This window comes from Pogona vitticeps, chromosome 1 (assembly GCF_051106095.1).
Source record: "Pogona vitticeps strain Pit_001003342236 chromosome 1, PviZW2.1, whole genome shotgun sequence".
Classification (NCBI taxonomy): Eukaryota; Metazoa; Chordata; class Lepidosauria; order Squamata; family Agamidae; genus Pogona; species Pogona vitticeps.
The window spans coordinates 252124088-252144935 of NC_135783.1; the positions used below are offsets into that span (position 1 = coordinate 252124088).

At 43.6% G+C, this 20848-nt stretch overlaps 1 protein-coding gene across 1 annotated transcript in view; it reads right to left on the bottom strand.

Annotated features, from left to right (window-relative positions):
* The window catches only part of HRAS (HRas proto-oncogene, GTPase), a 63013-nt gene extending 47494 nt beyond the window's left edge, over nucleotides 1-15519 (bottom strand). Inside the window, exon 1 of the mRNA XM_020784121.3 lies at nucleotides 14836-15519. The gene's annotated coding sequence lies outside the window, so the exon portion shown is untranslated. The remainder of the gene's footprint in view (nucleotides 1-14835) is intronic.
* Nucleotides 15520-20848: the final 5329 nt, after the last annotated feature.

The following is a 20848-nucleotide window of genomic DNA, read 5'->3' on the forward strand; positions in this document are numbered from 1 at the left end:
TCTTGGACAAAGCTCCTTGGAAGTTATAACCATTAAACAGTTATGCCACCATGTGATCCAATCATTAAAAAAACCTACTTGGCTAAACATCACTGCCATTAGGCAATGCTGCCTAGCACTGTGGTTACATGCACTGCATGCAAACAGGATAACCCATATGGTCAGGTCAGGAGTATTTACACTACATCAGCCTGGGGCTCCATCCCAGGGAAGAGATGTTCCAATGCAACTCAGTCAGGTCTGGTACCATTAAACTAGCACTGAGGTCAAAAAGAGTGTGTTTTGTTCAAGTTAGCATTTTATATCAGAGAAAGTGGGTATGATGGGAAATATAAGTAGGTTTTTAAGTCAACAGTTTATTTTATACAGTATTTAAGTTTCTTGTGTTATGCCACTGTAGGACAATATGAGCAGAGTTGTCTTCCACAGGTGACAATTTTCATAAAATCGCTCTTCAACTGGGTATTTTCCAAACAATGCTAAAAAGGCAACAATCATTCAGCACAGTTATTTGACCTTTTGACTTAGCAACTAAATTTGTTCTTTTTTACTGTCTCTGGAAAACCTTTCACTATTAGAATGACTTTTTAAAAATCACTCTTTTCATAGCAATTTGTTTCTGTGGTAGACTGGGAGAGAGAGGAAAAATAGCAAGAAAAGAAATGCCAACTTATACATCAGCCTGTGTATGGTTATTTTTTATTCTGACATATACACCCTGTTACTCTCTCTGGATCTGTTTTTACTTGCCTTTTTGCCTTCCTGCCCTACATCCCTTTTAATGCGTATGCAAACAGGTGCATATATAATGCTTTATCATACAACTATGCTTTCCAATAGTGTGACTTCATGGTACTTATTTGCATAGGTTCCCTGGTTTTCCTTACACAGGATTTCTTACATAAGTGCTCTTCAAATAAAGAAGTTACCAGTTGTGCCCCCCACCATGTTCATCCTCAGTAGAAGGAGCCTTTAAATGGCTGACACTAGCTACAGATAGATTTTCTGACTGCCTTGGGGCAGCAAAGGGTTTCTGCATGTCCTTTTGTTCCCTTTAACAGTTATTCAGTGAAGCACCAGTCAGAAGGGCTTATAACTAGCTGATGCAACACAGTTTTTCTTCCTTTTTCTTAAAAGGCAATCCTCCAACTAAACTTAAAAGAAAAAAGAAAAAAAGAAGAAAACTAGTGACCTGAAGGACACATAGACCATACTCAAATAAACCTTTAGTAATATGATATTCCAAATGCTTATATTCCCTTCTGAGAGCTTTACAGGCTAAAGAATTTATTGGTAATTATACACTGGGGAGGAAGACATTTCCTTCTCTCAGTTTTAGTATTTCTTAATCCCATTTTCATTGATTACCTCACCATTTTACTACACAGTTTTATTTTTCCTTCTGGTTCTGCTAGGCCTCTCTGAAGCCGCACAAGTAAATATTTAAATCTTTTTTAAAAACTATTTCTAATGAATTTATTTCAAGACTTTTATATACACTGCTATTAATAAGATTTTGGCTTCAGTCACAAAAACCAGAGTGTGAGGCCCGCTCTTCATTTGTTCGACATATTTGATCGAAAGAGGTAGGAAAGATGGGAAAGTTTAATAACTGAAAACACAACATGGACTTTCAGCCATCTCATATTTTTACTGGAGTTTTGTCTTAAACAGGATGGTTTTGTGTTGGAAAATATATTATTTTAATTACTGGTTTTGTGGATCATCTTTTGTGTTTCTATTAATGACAAAAAGAACTCAAATTAGTTAAGAAACAATTTGCAAGTACTCAGTAACAAGAAAGCAACAGATTTGCTAAAATGTAAGAAGAAGAAAGAATATGTAGCAACACAGCGCACTTTTTTTTCAATCACGCAAAAAATCACACCCTTGCAATAGACTACTCAAAAATATAAAACAACAAGATTCAACAAAATTCCAAAACAAGAACAAAACTGAGTAAGTTGGCAATAAGGCACTGAATCAAATTTGCTCCAGTAAAATAAACACATCCCTAAATAAGTCTTCAGTTTGATTTTAAGAAATCATAGATTTTTATTCACACTGGAACAAAATATTGCTCACTTCCATGTTCGCAAAAGGGCAAATCTGTGAGCCTTGCCTTGTTTCAGTAGGATCTCTTCCACCAGTTGTGCAATCAGGCTTGTTAGTGATCATAGTTCTGAGAACTCCCAGAGGTACAAGCTGGATTTCGAAGGGGCAAAGGAACTAGAGACCAAATTGCCAACATGCGCTGGATTATGGAGAAAGCCAGAGAGTTCCAGAAAAATATCAACTTCTGCTTCACTGACTACGCAAAAGCCTTTGACTGTGTGGACCACAGCAAACTAGGGCAAGTCCTTAAAAAAGGGGGAGTGCCTGACCACCTTATCTATCTCCTGAGGAAACTATAAGTGGGACAGGAAGCAACAGTTAGAACTGGATATGGAACAACTGTCTGGTTCAAAATTGGGAAAGGAGTACGACAAGGCTGTATATTGTCTCCCTGCTTATTTAACTTATATGCAGAATACATCATGCAAAAGGCTGGAGTGGAGGAATCCCAAGCCGGAATTAAGATCGCCGGAAGAAATATCAACAACCTCAGCTGTGCAGATGATACTACTCTGATGGTAGAAAGTGAGGAGGACTTAAAGAACCTCTTCCTCAGGGTGAGAGAGTGCAAAAAATGGTCTGAAACTCAACATCAAAAAAACTAAGATCATGGCCACTGGTCCCATCACCTCCTGGGAAACAGAAGGGGAAAATATGGAGGCAGTGACAGATTTTACTTTCTTGGGCTCCATGATCACTGCAGATGGAGACAGCAGCCACGAAATTAAAAGGCGCCTGCTTCTGGGGAGGAAAGTGATGACAAACCTTGACAGCATCTTAAAAAGCAGAGACATCACCTTGCCAACAAAAGTCTGAATTGTCAAAGCTATGGTTTTTCCTGTAGTGATGTATGGAAGTGAGAGCTGGACTATAAAGAAAGCAGATCGCCGAAGAATTGATGCTTTGTAATTGTGGTGCTGGAGGAGGCTCTTGAGAGTCCCCTGGACTGCAAGGAGAACAAATCTATCAATTCTAAAGGAAATCAACCCTGAGTGCTCAATGGAAGGACAGATCCTGAAGCTGAAGTTCCAATACTTTGGCCATCTCATGAGAAGAAAAGACTCCATGGAAAAGACCCTGATGTTGTGAAAGTGTGAAGGCAAGAGAAGGGGACGACAGAGGATGAGATGGTTGGACAGTGTCATCGAAGCGACCAACATGAATTTGACCAATCTCTGGGATGCAGTGGAAGATAGGAGGGCCTGGCATGCTCTGGTCCATGGGGTCACGAAGAGTTGGACACAGATAAACGACGAGTGATCATAGCAAAGGACAGCCCACCAGAAAGGGAAAAATGCTGTGCAACTCTCCTAAGTTTTTGTTAACAGAAGTTTGGCTAATAATGGACTCTGCAATTCTTTTGGGACCAGCAGCATTCTGCAGAGTCTTTGAAGATCTTCATTAGCATAACCAGGGAGAAGATGTCACAAAAGTGCGTCTTCATGCCACTGCTTCAGGAAAGTCAGAAGTATTCATGGGACATTGATAGCATCTCCCTGGTGCCACCTCTCTATTCAAATACCCATAAACTTACGGGAAAGGGAGCCCCCAAACCATAGTATCCCAATTCAGATTGGATATGAGATCAAAGATGCAAAGGTGCTTTCACACATTAACTGGGCCTATAAAACCAGCAATATTCAGACACAGGCCAAATTTTCGGGCAAATTTTGAAGGTACCCACTACAAAATATTTCTGATCACTGTGCAACAGACTCTTCAACTACTGTAGAAGGTGAAACAGTAGTGTGCCCTTTTGTGGGGAAACAGTTGAGGTTTTAAAGAGGTCACCTGCAGACTCTACATCCATAACATCATTTAGCATCATTTAAGTTGCTGTTCTCAACCTTTTTTTTGCCACAACGAAACACACAATATGCAAGAATGATAAGCTGAATCAGGATAGTATACGTCACATAAACCTTATAAGGTGGTGCGTGAAGATTTTTTTTCCAGTCTGTGGCCCCCTTCTAATGTGCCAGGGCCCCACAGGTGGCCACATGGCCCCACTGAGAATGGCTGATATAGCGAAAAAATTCAGAATTCAGTTGGAACCCATTAACACGCTGAAAGGCAGATACAACAATAAAGTAAGAAAACTAAATAAGCAGTTATCAAGGGCGCACTGCGTGACAAGATCACATTGCTGTGTATGATGGAGAGATGTGTAACATCACACACACTGAGAAGTGCGGATGCAAAGAACAGTGGCAGAAAGTCGTTGAATATATAAGCATATTAAATGCACTAAGGACTGAACTGTGTGACCAAGAGCATGGCTAAGCTGTACTCTATTATTATTATTATTATTATTATTATTATTATTATTATTATTATTATTATTATTATTATTATTATTATTATTATATGAAGAAGAAGAAGAAGCTGTTACAATCCACTGGTCACATAACCAAAAAAAGTAATAATTACCTATAAATACAGTTACACTTCCAATAATTTTCTTATCTATAGTATACTAATACTATTTAAACATTTATATATGTTCTAACCCTACAGTTCAGACTAACCAGCATTTCAGCCTATTTTCCAATTGCTCTCCCACACCGGAGGCCAACAAGGGATGCCATGCTTCCATAAATTTATCTTGTTTTATTCCACCTCTATAGAGTTTAATGTGATAGCTCAGTTTTTCCATAAGAGCCAGTCTCCATATTCTATTTTGAAATCTTTGCAAGATTTCACAACATAGAAATAAAAATTAGCACCTGCCAATGTCCACAGATTTCTCTGCTGTGAAAAACATACAGTAATAAGATCCTCTGAAGTGATGACAATTCTAACACACGGTCAAGTCCATGAAGTGGACTTGTAACCATGCAGACTGAGGTCTCTATTATTCCAAAATGGGACTTTCCATGCCAGTTGCTGTTCAATTTGTAGAATGATTTCAGTTCTTGATTAAGTTACCTCTGTCGCTGGACATTAGCTTGAATACATGCAGAGAAGCCTGGTGTTAATTCAGGACATAGGCAATGTCTCAGACCTCAGAACTCAGGTGACATGATAAATGAAATTATTATTATTATTAATTATTATATGGCCAAAAAAGGAAATAATGGAAAACAATTGACTTAGGAGGCCAGGGCAATACAATCTGTACAAGTAATTCTTACAAGAGTCTTAAAGCCTCTTTAAAAAAAAAAAATAAAGGATGCTGAACAGATACAAGGCTGGAGGAAAAGTTACAATACTCAGTTTTTCAAAGGAGCAAGTCCAAACCTGGTGTGGCTCAATTTATCACTGGCATACCCAACACACATACAATGTACAGGACTCTATCATGCAAATCAACGTGTTGCTTAGATATTGTAGAAACAATTTAATCATCTGTTTGAAATTCCATGCACAACTATCTAAAAATAGGTCCCATTACACACTGTCTTGTCACCAAGTAGACATGCACAGGGTTGGGCTACATGACTGTCTGGGTTTACAGGTTAGTGTAATGCTTTCAACTAAGCCACCCTCTAAAATTCCAGGGAAACTCTTCCGAGTCAGTTCTCTCCAGATGTTTCTGACTGCAGTTCCCATCAGTCTCAATCAATGTAGCCAATGGCCTGGTACTAGAAGAGCTGCATTTAGGAGAACATTTGAAAGGTATCAGTTTGGGGAAACTGTTTCAGCAACTGAAGAGAAAAGGACAAAGAAGCATAGGTGCCATGACAGCAAAGAAACAAACATCCTTGGCCCAATTATGTTAAAAATGCTCTCTTGTTTTTCAAATATATGTTCCCTAGCTTGTGCACAAAGACTGGTCTCATCTTTCTCAACATATGATAGTAGAGATTCCAAACATACCATTCTGTGGCTCCAACAACTTGCATTGGAAAAGACTATCACTTCAGGAGGGAATGATCACTTCTGAAATCTTAAATATATTTAGCATTTGTCTTAGAACACAAGTCTCCAAACATGTGGTCAAAATTTGGAATTTTGAAGACGTCCCATCACCACTGCAACAAAAAAAAAGTCATGGTACAGAGCTTAGAACCAGTATTCTACCGTATGAGTACTTCTTGGATTTTTGCATTACCAAAATAATGTTTCTGTTAATTTTTAGAAGTAATGAGATGAATGACAATGGTGCTAAAAAGATTTTTTTTACTGCAACATGCATCATTTACTCATTTGTCCTAAAATGTGACAGTGGATCAGTTTTGAGGGATGTGGGGCCATTTTGGTATTTTTGAGTTATAAAAAGTAACTCCAAAGTAACATGCATGTAATCTAATTCATTATTCCTTTAATAATGAATAAGAGTTATGGGTTACTTTGTAGAAGCAATGTTCTATGACCAGCCATGGCAGGGGCCCAGTTGGTCAGAGTAGCTCAAGGAAACCCCTACACAAAAAAAGACAAAGTTTAAAATCAGCTGTTGTGAATAAAACATGGATCCTCATGAATGTGCATAGTTTCACATTTTTTTAAATGGGACTCCCCTCCCAAGTTTAAGTGTTTACAGACCACAGGTGCAGTGTTTAATGGCCTCACTGTGATACAAAGACATAAATCCAAAACACTGCCATCAAATCACAAAACATATATGTGGGCACATAGGTGACCCATAGAAAGGAGAGTTTTTTTATAAAATGAGAACGTACAGAGATTTATGTCTTCATCATTTTGCACTCTAATAGCATCAGCCATCATTGGACCCAGGTACGTATTATTTTCTATGTGATCTGTGGAAACCAATGTAAGGTTTAACTGGTTTATGTAAATCATGCAAATTTAAGAGGACCCATTTAAATGTCACTAGATCATCCTTCTATCCCAACTCCATGCCATAGAAAAGCAAAATGTGTGAACATGGTATTTCTTTTTGTATGCTTTCAGGTTGTATTTAAGTGTTTTTGCTGCTCCTACTGCTTGAAACACAGGCCAGAATCCTATTTGTGTTTCCCTATGTTTTGCATGAGTTGTCACGACTAACTGCATGTTTTGGTTGTGTGTCTGGCTGCATAACCAAAAATATGCCCCCACAGCTAGTCATTTTGTGGCTCTTAGCCAAGGGAAGTTATGCAAACCTGTGTTCTCTCACACCTTCCCAGTGATTGTGCTAAATAAAAAGAGTGCATGCTGACAGCCAGCAATGCCTAGGTATTATGAAACGACTATAATGAGAATATTGACTGAACCCTGACCAGTGGGAATGCCAGCAGGAAATGCCTGCAGGATTGGGGAAGCAGAAAACAGATGGCACTGGGGTGTGGGGAAAATACCCTGGGCAGCACTAGCAGGCAGACTGGAGCAGCAAATAGGCTGTGATGGGTGGGAACGGTGACAACAGCAAAGAGCACAGTACTGTTGACTGAGTGACACACAACCTTGGAGGAGCAGCTCGAAGAATGAAAGAGGTAGAAGAAGGGGACAAAAACCGGACTCCACTGCTACAGCATGTCCCTTGGAGCTTTCTGAATGTTGTGAGTTGTGCGGCTGCCATCCATCACAGCCACATTCAACATGGCTCATCTGTATCCTGCCCTTGTGTGTTGCCATAAGCCTGATGCCTCCATCTTGCAATGTCCTGTCAGGAGAGACAGGCTGGTTTTGCACTCTGGTTGCTCCAAATGTCACTTGCTAAATGTACCACCTGTGCCCTGGCCAACTACTGCTATACCAGCTGCCTGACACTTCAACATAAATCAGGCACAAACCTGCAGCAAAGGGTTGTTCTGGATGGCAATTGCTAATTTATTTATTTATTTTTATTTATTTTATTTATTTATTAATTGGGTGCCGATTCTGCCACAGACCTATATAAACCGGTGTTCTCCACCAGAGAGAAGGGCTGGTCATTCAGGGCTATCATTTTCCCTAGGCAACCAGTAATCCCGGCATCTATATGTTTGCAGAAGGCCTTTTCCTGCACACCTCCAGGGTAGCCTGGGACTTACTCTTAAGATGCGACTTTGGAATTTGCTGCCTCCTACTTCTTGCTATTTGCCTATCAACCTCCCTGCTTCCCAAGGCTGGTGGCTCAACCGATGATGACTCTGAACCTCCACAATAAAGAAACCACTTACTCCTCCCATATCCACCAGCAATGTTCTGTACTGAGTCCTCAGATAACTGAGAATGCTATTATTGAAGAGGTGGTCCAAGTCCTGCCCACACCTGAGCACCTTCTTGCACTGCATGCACTTAGCCATACGAGCATCTGTTGCACGTTGTTGAAAATGCTTCCAGAGTATTAACTTCTTGAGAGCTCCAGTTTTTGACTGCCAGTTCCTCGCAGGGATTGCAAATTTGTCATCACTACTAGTTCCAGCAACTGGTGGGGCAAGTGAAGTTGGAAGAGAAGGGGTGATGTCAGTGCCACATGCTTCTGAAATAATGCCCAGCTCAGTCCCCTAATTTATCTCTTCCCCCACATCAGATGTGCATGTACTTGAAGAAGAGTTCCCACCAACCACTATGCGGCTTTGCCCAGGAGAGATTTGCTAGGAATGGGAGCTAGGGGCAAACATTTGCTTGAATACGATGGAACTCCATGGCATGGATATGAAAGGCAATGCCGGGTGCTCTTCATCAATCTCTTTCCCAACCACAAAAGTAACAGCACTGCTGCCACACAAGCTGACAGCATTAGTCTGTGCTGATGTCATCCTTGTCCTTCCACTAGCACATCACCTCTTTGGGAGAAAAGTGGCTTCTTCACCATCTTTTTTGGCTCCTTGCCCTGGCTGGATTTCACAAAGATCTCACTGAAAACCACATATACACAGAGAGAGACACACAAATCTATTATATTATATATTATCTGTCTATTTATAACAAAATCTTACTGCCCTACCTGGAATACCTCAAAGAGACCTGAACGTAATCTAGTATTTCCCTGTTGATTTATAACTTTATCTATGAATCCACTAATCCTAAATTGGGAGGTATAGGCTTGGGAAACTCATGGCAATCCCAATTAGAAGACACTCAGTTCTCTGCCCCTATTATCCTTGGTGGGGGAGGGTCTTTAGGTAAAGGTAAAGGTTCCCCTTGACAATTTTTTGTCCAGTCGTGTCCGACTCTAGGGGGCGGCGCTCATCCCGCTCTTCAAGCCATAGAGCCAGCGTTTGTCCGAAGACAATCTTTCCGTGGTCACATGGCCAGTGTGATTTAGACACGGAATGCTGTTTACCTTCCCACCGAGATGGTACCTATTTATCTACTCGCATTTGCATGCTTTCGAACCGCTAGGTTGGCGGGAGCTGGGACAAGCAACGGGCGCTCACTCCGTTGCGTGGATTCGATCTTACGACTGCTTGGTCTTCTGACCCTGCAGCACAGGCTTCTGTGGTTTAGCCCACAGCCCCACCACATCTTTAGATTTCATTTATTGTCAATCCAGGATGCCTGAGACATAAGTTTCACTTTCAATTCTTCCAGTAGCAGGCAGAAACCTAGCCTTTTGCTTTCTAATCTAGAGGAATAAACGGGACTCCAAATATTAGGAATTATTATTACAACTATTCAGAACTATTAAATTTGGATTCAGATATATTCAAAACTATCTGGACAAAGCATTATTTTAATGGCAACACCAATAAGATTCTGGACATTACTGTCAGCTCTCAAAGAAGCAATGCAATGCGAACAAATATAAAATTAAACATTTAATCCATATCTTCTGCCAGCACCCAACAGCAAAGGTAAAGTTCCACAAATCTGCTCCAAGTGATATTTAGCATTATTTTAAAAAATGCTGATATATCTGACACATTGTATTATAACTTCAAGATACATAGACACAGTGGCTGTGGCAGGACTACGTACAAGTAACATTTCGTAGTTAAGAAAAGAGAAGTAACCAAACTGCAGGGAGAGAATATGCAAAAGAGGCATAAGTACAAATAAATGAATTGTTGTGCACTAAATGTTTCAAGATACCACTGGTAGGTTGTGATTTTTCCAGACTTCAGCCAGCCAGCATGTAAAGCTGTTAATCTCTTGAAAATATTACCCATGGCCATGTTGGCTGGGATGGTGGGAGTTATCAGCAACACCACTGAAGGACACCAGATTGTAGGAAACTGCTGTGTAGCACAGCAAAGAGCAATGGGTTGTGACTGATCACCAGACATAAAAAGTCCACTTCAATCCATTGCTCTGGGAAACAGGAGCAAGACAGTAGTAAGGGAGAGCAGTGAAACATCTCAGAGATTCATGTAACAGAGACCTCCATCATTTCTTCTTTAGAAAATTTGACTGATGCTCCCATCACATTACATTTTCATCAATCCATTCAAGAGAGAGAACTGATGAAACTCAACTTGCATTCTTATTGTACAAAAACATAACAGATCAACATGTGCAAATTAATTCATCGCAATCTGATTACAAAAACCAGTACCAGCACCCCTCTTATAATGGTGATATACGTGAGAACAGGGACAAAAAGAACACAGGACTTATGTATTACCCTGATCATGTATTTTTGGGAGAAATTACTGTAATTTGTATCAGTAGGAGTTCCTAGGGCTGTGCCATTTGTAGTTTTTTAAAAGGCTCCAACTCCCAGAATTCTCCAAAAATTCCCAGTCAGAATTCTGGTAGTTCCAGCTCAAAGACCCATACCTACATTTCCTTCACCTGGACCCGGGTCTATCTTTGAGAGTTCAAGACTGTCTCAAGCCTTGTTTCCTGTTGTTAACACACACAAAAAAGAGAGAAGCTGACACACCACTTTTTTTGGGGGGGGCACCATCTTGCTGCTCTTTAGGCTCTACAGAGAGCACATTCCAAAGAATCTCAACCCCTAGGAAATACCAGAACAGCTTCCCTTTTTGTACTTTAACAACAGGAGACAAGGCCCAAAGACAGCCATGCAGCCTCAGAGATAGGTCCTTGGTCCAGGTGAGAGAAATTGAGGTATCTGTAGATGAAGATCAGTGGGCTAGAACGTCCACAATTCTGCCCATAACATTTTGGGGAAATTTGGAAGATGGAATCCAAAAAATACATTAACAATTTTTTAAATTCTACCAACAAGTAGTAAACTCTACCTATATATACAGGTACCCTCGTTTCATTCCACTCTAATATATCTGACAAACTGGATTACACAGGAATATAAAAGTTAGTCTTTAAGGTGCTACCATGTTCTTGGGTTTTGGTTCGGTTTGGTTTCTGGCTACACAAACCTAAAAGTTGTCCTCAATTTCTGCCAGGATTGTAATTATAACCCAAAATACTGATGAAGGAGAAGAGCATGAATGAGTGAACCAATAACAGCACAATCTTAAGCATCTCAACTGAAAAATCCCAGTGAGTTCCTTGGGACTTGCTACCTAGCAATAGCTTTAAAACTGCAGGACAGAAGGAATACATTTTGAATCCAATTTGGTATCATGAGCTCATTCAGTTTCTGAACACTTTGCCCCTCAAACTGTCTTGTCTATCTTCTTTTGAAAAATAATACTGACAGACCTGCACGACTACATTGGTCAGTTGCCAAGCAGTTAATAAAACACTTTATGAAACTATTTACTTGGGTGTTTTTGCCCATCGTAATTCATTTCCTCAAAGTTTGTACTTCTGTCGTTTTTTAAAAGCAATTTCAACCTTCCATGAAGGGTTATCCCTCTTAACGACTATCTTGTTGCGCATTTACTTCATTCATACTTGCACAGAACAATGCTATTATGGTTGTCTTGGTGAAGGAACAATCATTTTCTGAGGCCTGAAAGGAAGTCTTTCAGATGCTAATGAAGGGCAACAAATTTATCCCCCACCATGTTAAGATACAGATGCACACACCCATATTTCCAAGGAAAAAATTTTAAATGGGGCATCCATCTAAGTAATGTCCATAGACACAGAGAATTATTCAAATAAGTAATTTCCTCAAGCCTATTTTCCATTTTCCTTCACAAAAATGAGATAGTTTCACTGCTTTTAAGTGCTGCACTGACAGCTAGAATCCTTGATTTTCAACTAGGATGGAGTTCCACATCCAGCTTTGCAACAAAAGGACTCCATCACTCAGCATATGAAAAAACAAAACAAAACAGAAAGCACTTTCATCCCCATATAAAGTGGGTCCCTTACATCCTCTTCCATGGGTGGGGCTGACAGGTGGGTTCTCAATAAGAAAACAGTATCTCCCACTGGGAGCTCATGCGCGCTTAGTCAGTGGCCAGATCTCACTGTCTGGAACTACTCCTGTAGCAACAGGATATGAGCCTCTCCCACACTGCTTCTATAGGGAATAAACACATTCCTGCCTCAGTATAGGCTGACGTTTTTGCTCAGTCCAAAGCAAGTATGGAAACCTATTTAAAATGCTCAGGAAAGGCTAGCACACTGAAAGATCCAGCAGCCAGTACTGTATTAATAAGCCAGCCCTCTAGAAAGTTTTGGGAATGAGGCATCACATGCCAAGGCAAGGAGCATGAAATACGTATCTAACACCTTGGGCAACTAGGTACCTGGGATTTCTCCCCACCATTAGGTAAGAAGGCATAGGCAGACGTCAGGCTTGTAAGACTTACTTAGTGTTTTATGAGAACTGCAAAGCATATCAGAGTCAGGTTCAAAATAACATTTGAGAAAATGAGATAAAGAACGGCAGGTCAAAGTTGCTCTCTGAGGGCACACTCCACTCAAGACTGCATTTTCTGAACTGAAACCGGAGGTCACACACAAACCCTTTCATACAAATCTTTTCATACACAACACTCCTCTTGCTTTCCCATGAGCTTTCTTGATTTCAGTAGCCTAGGCTCAGGGCAAAGAAAGGCTTTATTGCCAGTATTGTTCAATCACTGCTAGTTTACTGCAGATGAAGGAGAGAGTATAAATTCCCCCACTGCCCCCCAAAGATCTACCTTAGCTTTCCTGGCAATCTACCCACCCAAACTTTGAAACCCAGAGTCTGTGGGACCTATTCTCAGGTGACAGCTTGCACAACTGGAGTGGCATCAAAGAGCAAGGAAGGAAGCCCCTCCTCAACCAGGGCATAGTCATACCAATAGTCTCCTACTACAGGCTGGAAAGCAAAAGAGGATGAAAAGGAAGGATTAAGGGACAGGAGAGAATGGGCTCATTACCATTCAGAGGGGACATCCCTGCTTCTAGGCCCTTCCCCCCTTTGAAGCAGTTTAGGGCTGTAAAAAGGGGGGAGGCAGAAGTGCTGCCGATGAAAGAACAGCAGCCCTCTAGATCTGCAGCTGTGAGCAACTTCGTTCATGATCATTTCTGGCCACTCCCTAAACTGCAGCTGGATGCCACATGAGAAAACACAGATACCCAACAATATATATGTACTGTATATATATACTGTATTCTAAAGATGAGCGTAAAGGCTTTGGCAGAAGAAAACAAGCAGGCAAAGGAAGTACCCCCTGTGGCTGTGGGTTTATTCTGGATGTAATGCCCCTCCCCTTCTGCCCCCTGTTCTCTAGCCTGGCAGGAAGTGTTTGCAGAAAGCAGAGTCATTAAGGTAATGGGGAGACAAGCAAGCCAGCAGGTGATCCTCAAGCTCCCCACACCCTCCTCCCAAACCCTGTCAGATTTCTGGGGTACAGCAAAAGCAAGGCAAAGAGAAAAAAACCCCGCGAATCCTGTGAGCTCATTTAAGTGAGGGTCCGCAGCAGTTCCAGCCTGCGCGCTAAGGGGGCTGCTTCTCCTGGGGCAAGGCAACACGACCGACCGTTGTCATATCATCTGTGCAGACGCAGTCACCCCCAGTCACCCAAGCTTTCTGCCCCCAGAGATCCCTTCACTGGGGACCCGTCCTAAAACCTCTCGCCATGAACCGCTCTTTGCGGGGGGGGAATCGTCTTCCAAAACTGGAGGACTAACAACAAAGGGGAGGAGTCAAAAATATATAAACCCTCAGAAGGAAACCCACATGCTTGAAGAACACCAGTGGCGACTCCCTTCCTCCCCCAACGTAAGACGGTTCCCCCGGCTCTCCGCCTCCACCCAGCCAGAGACACACCCCACGAACTAGCGACCCTGCCGCCCCAGAGGCCCCTTTCCCGAACACGCGTCGCCTTCCCGGAGCGCCGGATCTTCACCTGCCACACGCCCTTCAGAGCTCGCCTTCCCAAAGGACGGGCCACCTCCCAAAAGACTGCCCCCGCCTCCCGGTCGCCCACCCAGGATCCTGGGCGGCCCTCTTTTACGTGGAAATAAACAAAGCTGAGGGGGGGGGGGAGAGGACAGAGTGAGTTGTGAGGGGGGGCCCTCCTCCACCCCTGCACTTTGGAGACTCGGCTTTCCAGCGGCGGCGGCGGCAGCTGCAGCCGAGTTCCGGGAAAGGAGGCAAAAAGAGCAGCCGCCGCCTGCGGAGCCCAGAGGGGAGGGCGGCTCCGGGTGACCAGGCTCCCTAACGTCAGGCTGCAGCTAGCACTCGTTCCTCCCCCCCTTCCCGTGACACACACACAGAGACTCCACCCCGCCCCCGTCCACACATGTTCCCTGGGACACGCTTGCTGAGCTACCGCAGTAGCGGCGCCGCTTGCCTCCAGCGACACCTGAAGCGGCCCTTTCCCACCGGGTGAGCGAGCGAGCGAGGGGACCCACCGACGCCCAAGGCCCATCCACCCGCTCACTCACCGCTAACACATTACTTTGCAGGCAAAAAGAATCGACCGTCGGGCAATTTATCCCCACCACCCAAAACACACACACACACACACATAACACACAAATACTGTAGCAAAATAGGCTCGGGCGGGAGGAGGAGGTTTCACTCACCTAATGTCGGCGCCTGATCCCCCGCCCCGCCCCCTGCCCCCAACGAGGCTCTTTGGGTCGCAAGGCAGGAGGAGAGCAAGGCTGGGCTTCCTGCAGGGAGTGAAGCGGGGCTTTTCAAAGGACGCGTGGAGAGGAATGCAAAGTTTGCACGGAGGGCGGGCAGCTGGCTGGTGGAAGGTGCAGGGAAAATCCCCGACGCCGACGTCCCTTTCGCCTCCACCCGCTCTTCGTCAGTTCTCTGTTGGCCCGACGCAGAGGTGAACTTTCCACCTAGGCGGCGGAGGAGCCCCCGGCTTGCAGCGCCCTCCTCGCATTGGCACCGAACGCCAAGGCCGGCTGGCTGAGGTGGCTGAGGTGGCTGTTGTTGTTGTTGTTGCTGCTGTTGCTGCTGCTGCTGCTGTGACGGCGGCGTCGGGTCGGACAATTGTATGTATGTCTGTGTGTGTGAAGGGGGGCGGTGCATGTGTGCGCACACGAGCCGAGTCCCAGGCACGGAGCGAGCAGCCCACGCCCAAACTCCGCTCGTCGTCGCTGCCGCCGCCGCCCACCAGCCCCTCGCAACCCTCCCGGAGCAGCTGATAGGCGCTCCGCCTCAACCTCGGGGCGCCCGGCCGCGGCTCCTCCGCTCCTCCGACCTCGTGGTGGGCTGCAGGCCCTGTCAATCACGCCCAGAGTTGTTGCCGCCGCCCCTCCCGCTGCCGCCGCCGCCGCCGCCGCTTTGGCCTTGGGCCCTGGGAGGTCTGTGCTGGCTCGAGCGGGAGGAAGGGACCGGGCGCCGCGCCGGGAAAGGGAGAGCCCGAGCGCCTCCGGCGGAGCTTATTTTTATTTTATTTTTTTAGAGCGCGCGGCTTCCTCCGGTCAAAGAAGCCCCCCCCCTTCGCTCCCTTTCTGCTGCGGATGAGGCGGCGGGGAGGGGGGGGAAGCGCCTGCCTCTTTCCTCTTCCTCTCCATGGCCAGGCTTCCCTCTGTCCCTGTCTGTCCCTCTCCCTTGCTCGGCAAAGGTTCCCCTCGGCAGTGTCCCCATTTCCTGCCACTGCTTTTCTTCTTCCTTTTTTTTTTTAACAACACACAGCAACACACCCTTTGCTGTGTAAATGGTCGGGGTGTCGCACCGCTGGCTCTGCGTGTCCGCCTGCGCCTCCTTGCTGCCGCCCCACCATTAGGGCCTATGGGTCACACCCGCCTGCCTGCCTGCCTACCTGCCCGCCCACCCGCCGGCGTCGTTGTCTCCTTGTGCGCGGCGGGCGGGCGGGAGACGGCGAAGTGCCAGGCTGTGAAATGAGCCGGGGTGTGAGGCGACCACACCCGCCTTGGGGGAGGGGGAGGGTGTGTGTGTGGAAATCACACAAAGGAAGGAAACCAGCGAGGGTCCTTCGCGTTCCCTTCCCGCCCCTGATTCCTTTCGTCTGAATGAAAACATTGTCGCCCTCGAAGGGTGTTTCCGCAAAAACGCGTCAGTGAGGGACTCTGTGGCACATTCCCAACGGTGATGATGGTTCGTTGAAGTCCTGAACAGGGGGAAACAGCTTTTAGGTTTGTCCTCATCCTGATTTAAGGAGAACACCGCGTGTCGTTAAAAGGTTCCTAAGTGATTTCGAGCCTTCAAGAGGGCGGAAGGGATGGTAATGGATCGCCTGTCCACTTTTTCTCCCCTTTCAAAGCATGTTTACGAACACATTCTCGCCCAGTATAAATGACTGTACTGTCTAATTATGTACTATATTTTGTGAGAGGCTATGATTGGACATCAATGTTGCACATCTCTTTGGTAAACCTCTCTGTCTAGGATGGAGTTTTATCTCAGCACGTCGTTTGGTTGTGGGTGTGGGGGGAATTTATGCTAAAAGCTGAAAGCTCTTTTGAGATTACTGCTCCTCTAGGACTGCAGTGAGATCCAGTGTAGCCTAGTGAATAAAGTGATGGATTAGAATTCAGGAAAACTGGGTTTAAATTCCCACTAAGATGTTGAAACTCATGGCACTGGTAAAGCCACTAGAATTGTTTCATATACTGTACCTTGAAAATCCTATTAAGATGCAGTTTGAGAGCATCTAACATGCTGCTGCAGGTAATGGCTTGGGACGTACATTTCCCCATAGGAGTGGCAGTGTGGTGCAGTGGTTAGAGGGCTGGCCTAGCTGCAACTTGGGAAATGCCCCCGTTTTCCTGCACCTTCTCCTTCCTGTAAAGTTGCACGTTGTAACCACGTGACATATACCCCATGATAGAGGTTCCTTCATTTTTAAACTGTTCTGCCTTTTTTAGTTTAATTAGATGTGGTACGTTTGTCTACACGCTGCAGTGGGGCATATCCCTCTTTTTGTATATTTCTCTGCCCCCCTTCCCTCCTCCCTTTTAAAATTTTGTGCAGGTACATCTGTGTGTTGGCAAAACGCCCTTGCGGGCCACATACTGACCAGGAGCATTTTTTTTCATTTTTCCACACTGCATGATCCTCAGCGGTGGAGACCCCACAGCCCTTTTGACAGAAGCATACCAATTAACCAACATTTCCATTTCAAAAATATTTTGAAAAAAATTAAGGGAGTCACACAACAGCTGATGATGGTGGTGGAACTCCACATCAGATGTAAAGGAAATGAATCAGTTTTGTATGGAATGCCAGCTAGTACTGTACAGAGCAAATATAGTAGTAGCTTCCCAGCAGGCTGGATTTGATGCGGAGATAAAAGAATCAGTAATTGTCATGCGTTGTCTGAAACCCCCCCCCCAAAAAAAAAGAGTTGAAACTCACGAGTAGTAACTCAGAAACCTTTTGCTGGTGTGACTACAGCTGAAGTTAGGGTTACTGTGATCATAAAGTTGTGGGAGAGAAGAAATGCATATACTGGCTTTAGCTCATTTGTAGCAAATGTAAGGATATAACTGTGAATCAAAATAAAATCAATAAACCAAAGTGATACACTTGTGGACACCATTACGATGGGGGGCGAAAGGTGTGGTCTGATCCCAGTGATTGTAGCATCTCAGCTGCAGGAAGATGCATGTCTTTATGGAATCTTTTGCCTGCTTCATTTTACAAAGGAAAGGATCGCCCTTACTTGTTGATTCTACTTGCTTATGCTGAAGTACAACCTGCTTCTTTAACATTTCTCAGAATTATCACATACTGCAATATATACCTTTGTGTCTCATAATAATCTCAAAACTATGTCAGCTGGCAGAAGGTAAGGTTTCCACACCACAGCACTTTTTAGCAGAGGTCTAGCTAGCCCATGCAAATGTGGGATAACATATGCAAATCAGTCCACTTATGTGTAAATTATTTTGGTTTGCCTAAAATTGATCTGTAGCATTTATCATCAAATATGTTTTTCTTTTCATCCCTCAATTTTTGGCACGGAATACTGTAATTTATAAGCAAATGGCCTGTTTTTGAAGGAAACTATTACTGTCTGCTGAGATAATATATACAGCCCATGTAAAGCACAAATATTTCTGGACAGTGGTTTAATTTTAGTTTGGTCTAGTTTAGAATCCCTGTGTGATTTCCAGTATATGCTTGCAATGACAAAGATCGTTTTTGCTTAATTAAGACTGTTTCTAAAAGACTATAATAGCAAGTTTATATGGGATTGGATGACACAAATTCTGTATGACAAGTAAAATCATAGAAGATCAGTGACTCCAATCCTATCTCACAGGCTTTCAATCTAGTGAAAATGAAATTACTAGTGTGATTAAAGCTATTTAGTCTATGATTTAACAATCCTGGAATTACAGTACAAGAAGACTAAAAAATAAGCTGTGAATGCTTCTGATGTTAAACCATATTATATAGCTTGTTTATTTATTAAGAATTTTAAGCTATGTTTCACCCTAATAGATTCCTAGATAGTGTATATTAAAAATTCAGAATTACAAATAGAATATTATGGAAAAACAAATAAGTAATGCAAACAATAAAGATGAGAGGCAGCAAGCAATAAAAATATTACAAGCAAAAACAATTGTCATTTAAAATGCCTTTGTTGGTAAATAAAATGTTTTGATGTGGTGCCAAAAAAGACTCTAATGTTGGTTTCAGCTGAACTTCCTTAAGCAAGGGTTTTTGAAAGTCAGGGTGCCACCGTTCTGCAAGAGAATAGGGTAGCAACTCCAGCTCTCTGTAATTTTGTGAAGCACTGAAAGTTTTTCAGTCATTGGGTGCTCAGTGTGGAAGGTTGGAAACATTTCTTAACTGGTATGATTTTCCTCCTGCTTGCTACCCACATAGGGGATTTCCTTCTGTCTCTAATAACTGGGAACACAAATAAGGAGAACATGGATATTCTGTTGATGACATATGACAAATTGATATGCTATTGACAACAGGCATGTCCAACTTGCATATTGCATACGATATGCAAGCTGGACATGCCTGTTATGGACAGCAGTTGGCTAACTGGCAACTCTACCTTCACATGCCAATAAAATGCATACTTACAAACATTTCTTGTTATGTCTACTGTAAATTGACTTACAAACATTTCTTGCTATGTCTACTGTAAGTTGTATAATTTATGTATTACCTGAGAGTGTTCTCATTACTTCACACAAACTTGCACAGTAGGGTACCACAACTCTATAAAGAAGGTGAAAGTCACCACTCCCTGTAAGTGTCTTCCAGTCCTAACTCCAAACATTGGCAGCAAAAATGTTATGCTGGACTTTTAAGTGAGTACAGCTAAGAGGTCAAAGAAATATCTCATTCCACCTAGGGGCAAGAGAAACCCATAGCTAAGTGGACACATTTGACGCACCAAAAAGCTCAGTATCTCTAGGCCGGGCTGGGAAAAACTTGGTCCTAGCTGAAGCCCACTGCAAGTGTAGACAGTAATCCTGAGCAAAATCAACATTCTCCCCGATGGCCCCAAATTGGGGGGGGGGGGGACTGGGCCCGTGCTGGGAGCGCCACGGATGTTGGGGACTACATGCTGTATAGTACATTTTTAGTGTTGAAGGCTCTTGGTCAAAAAATAATAATCAAGAAATAGGGATTTAGGATGTACTGAATGGGGCTACACTGCCCATGAAAACTCAGCTTTGCAGTTTGGCTGTGCTACTGCTGCATTCATCCCTGGAGCTGGATGCCCAGTTGTCAGTGGTGACTAGGAGCACATTTTCACAATTAATCCTAGTGCATTAGTTGCACCCCTTCCTAGAGGTGTCTGGTTTTGCTGTAGTGACCATGGCTTAGTTATTTCCTGCTTTGTTTACTTTAACATGCTGTACATGGAGCCGTCTTTGGAGACTATGCAGAAGCTTCAGCTGGGCTAAAGCGCTGCAGCCAGATTGTTGAAGAAGGGACAATGACAGGCACAGATCAGTCCTTTGTTAGAACAGTTTTACTGCCCATTCCTTTGTTTCCAGACACAATTCAAGGTCCTGGTTGAGATTTGCATGTCCGATACAGTATACACTTTAGGTACAGACTATCTGAAACATTGTATTCTCCCATGCAAGCCTGTCCAGGCTTTGAGATCAGTGGGTGTAGTGTTCACCCTAAGTTATGCAATAAATTATGTATTATTCATGAGTTATACGCTGATGTGGTTAAGAGCTGGGGCCAAAAGAGATGTTAAAAGGCAGAGCCTGAGAGAGGAGGAGTCAGTCAGAGTCTGTGTTAGGAACCAGGGAGAGAAGGATAGTTTGGGGTCCGAGGAGTGATTAGTCTGAGTGTAAACTGTGATAATTACTATAGAAGGTTAATATTGTAGCCTGATGAAACTTGAAGAATGTGCTTATAAATTGTTCCAGAAACCAACTGTAATCAATAAATCTGTTCTATTAAAAAGTCAGTACTGAATGGACCTTCGTCTTTTCTAAGTTGATAAGGAGATCAACTGGTGGCAGCGTATCAAGAGGTGCTATGGTTTGCCTTTGTGAGCTCTTTGTTTAGTGAGACAAACAGGGGCCACGGGGTAAACGCCACAGTGGGAGACACCTTTTTTTGAGTCCCATTGTCTTCTAAGGCCTCTTAGGCGAGGATTTGAGAAAGAACCTTCTGTAT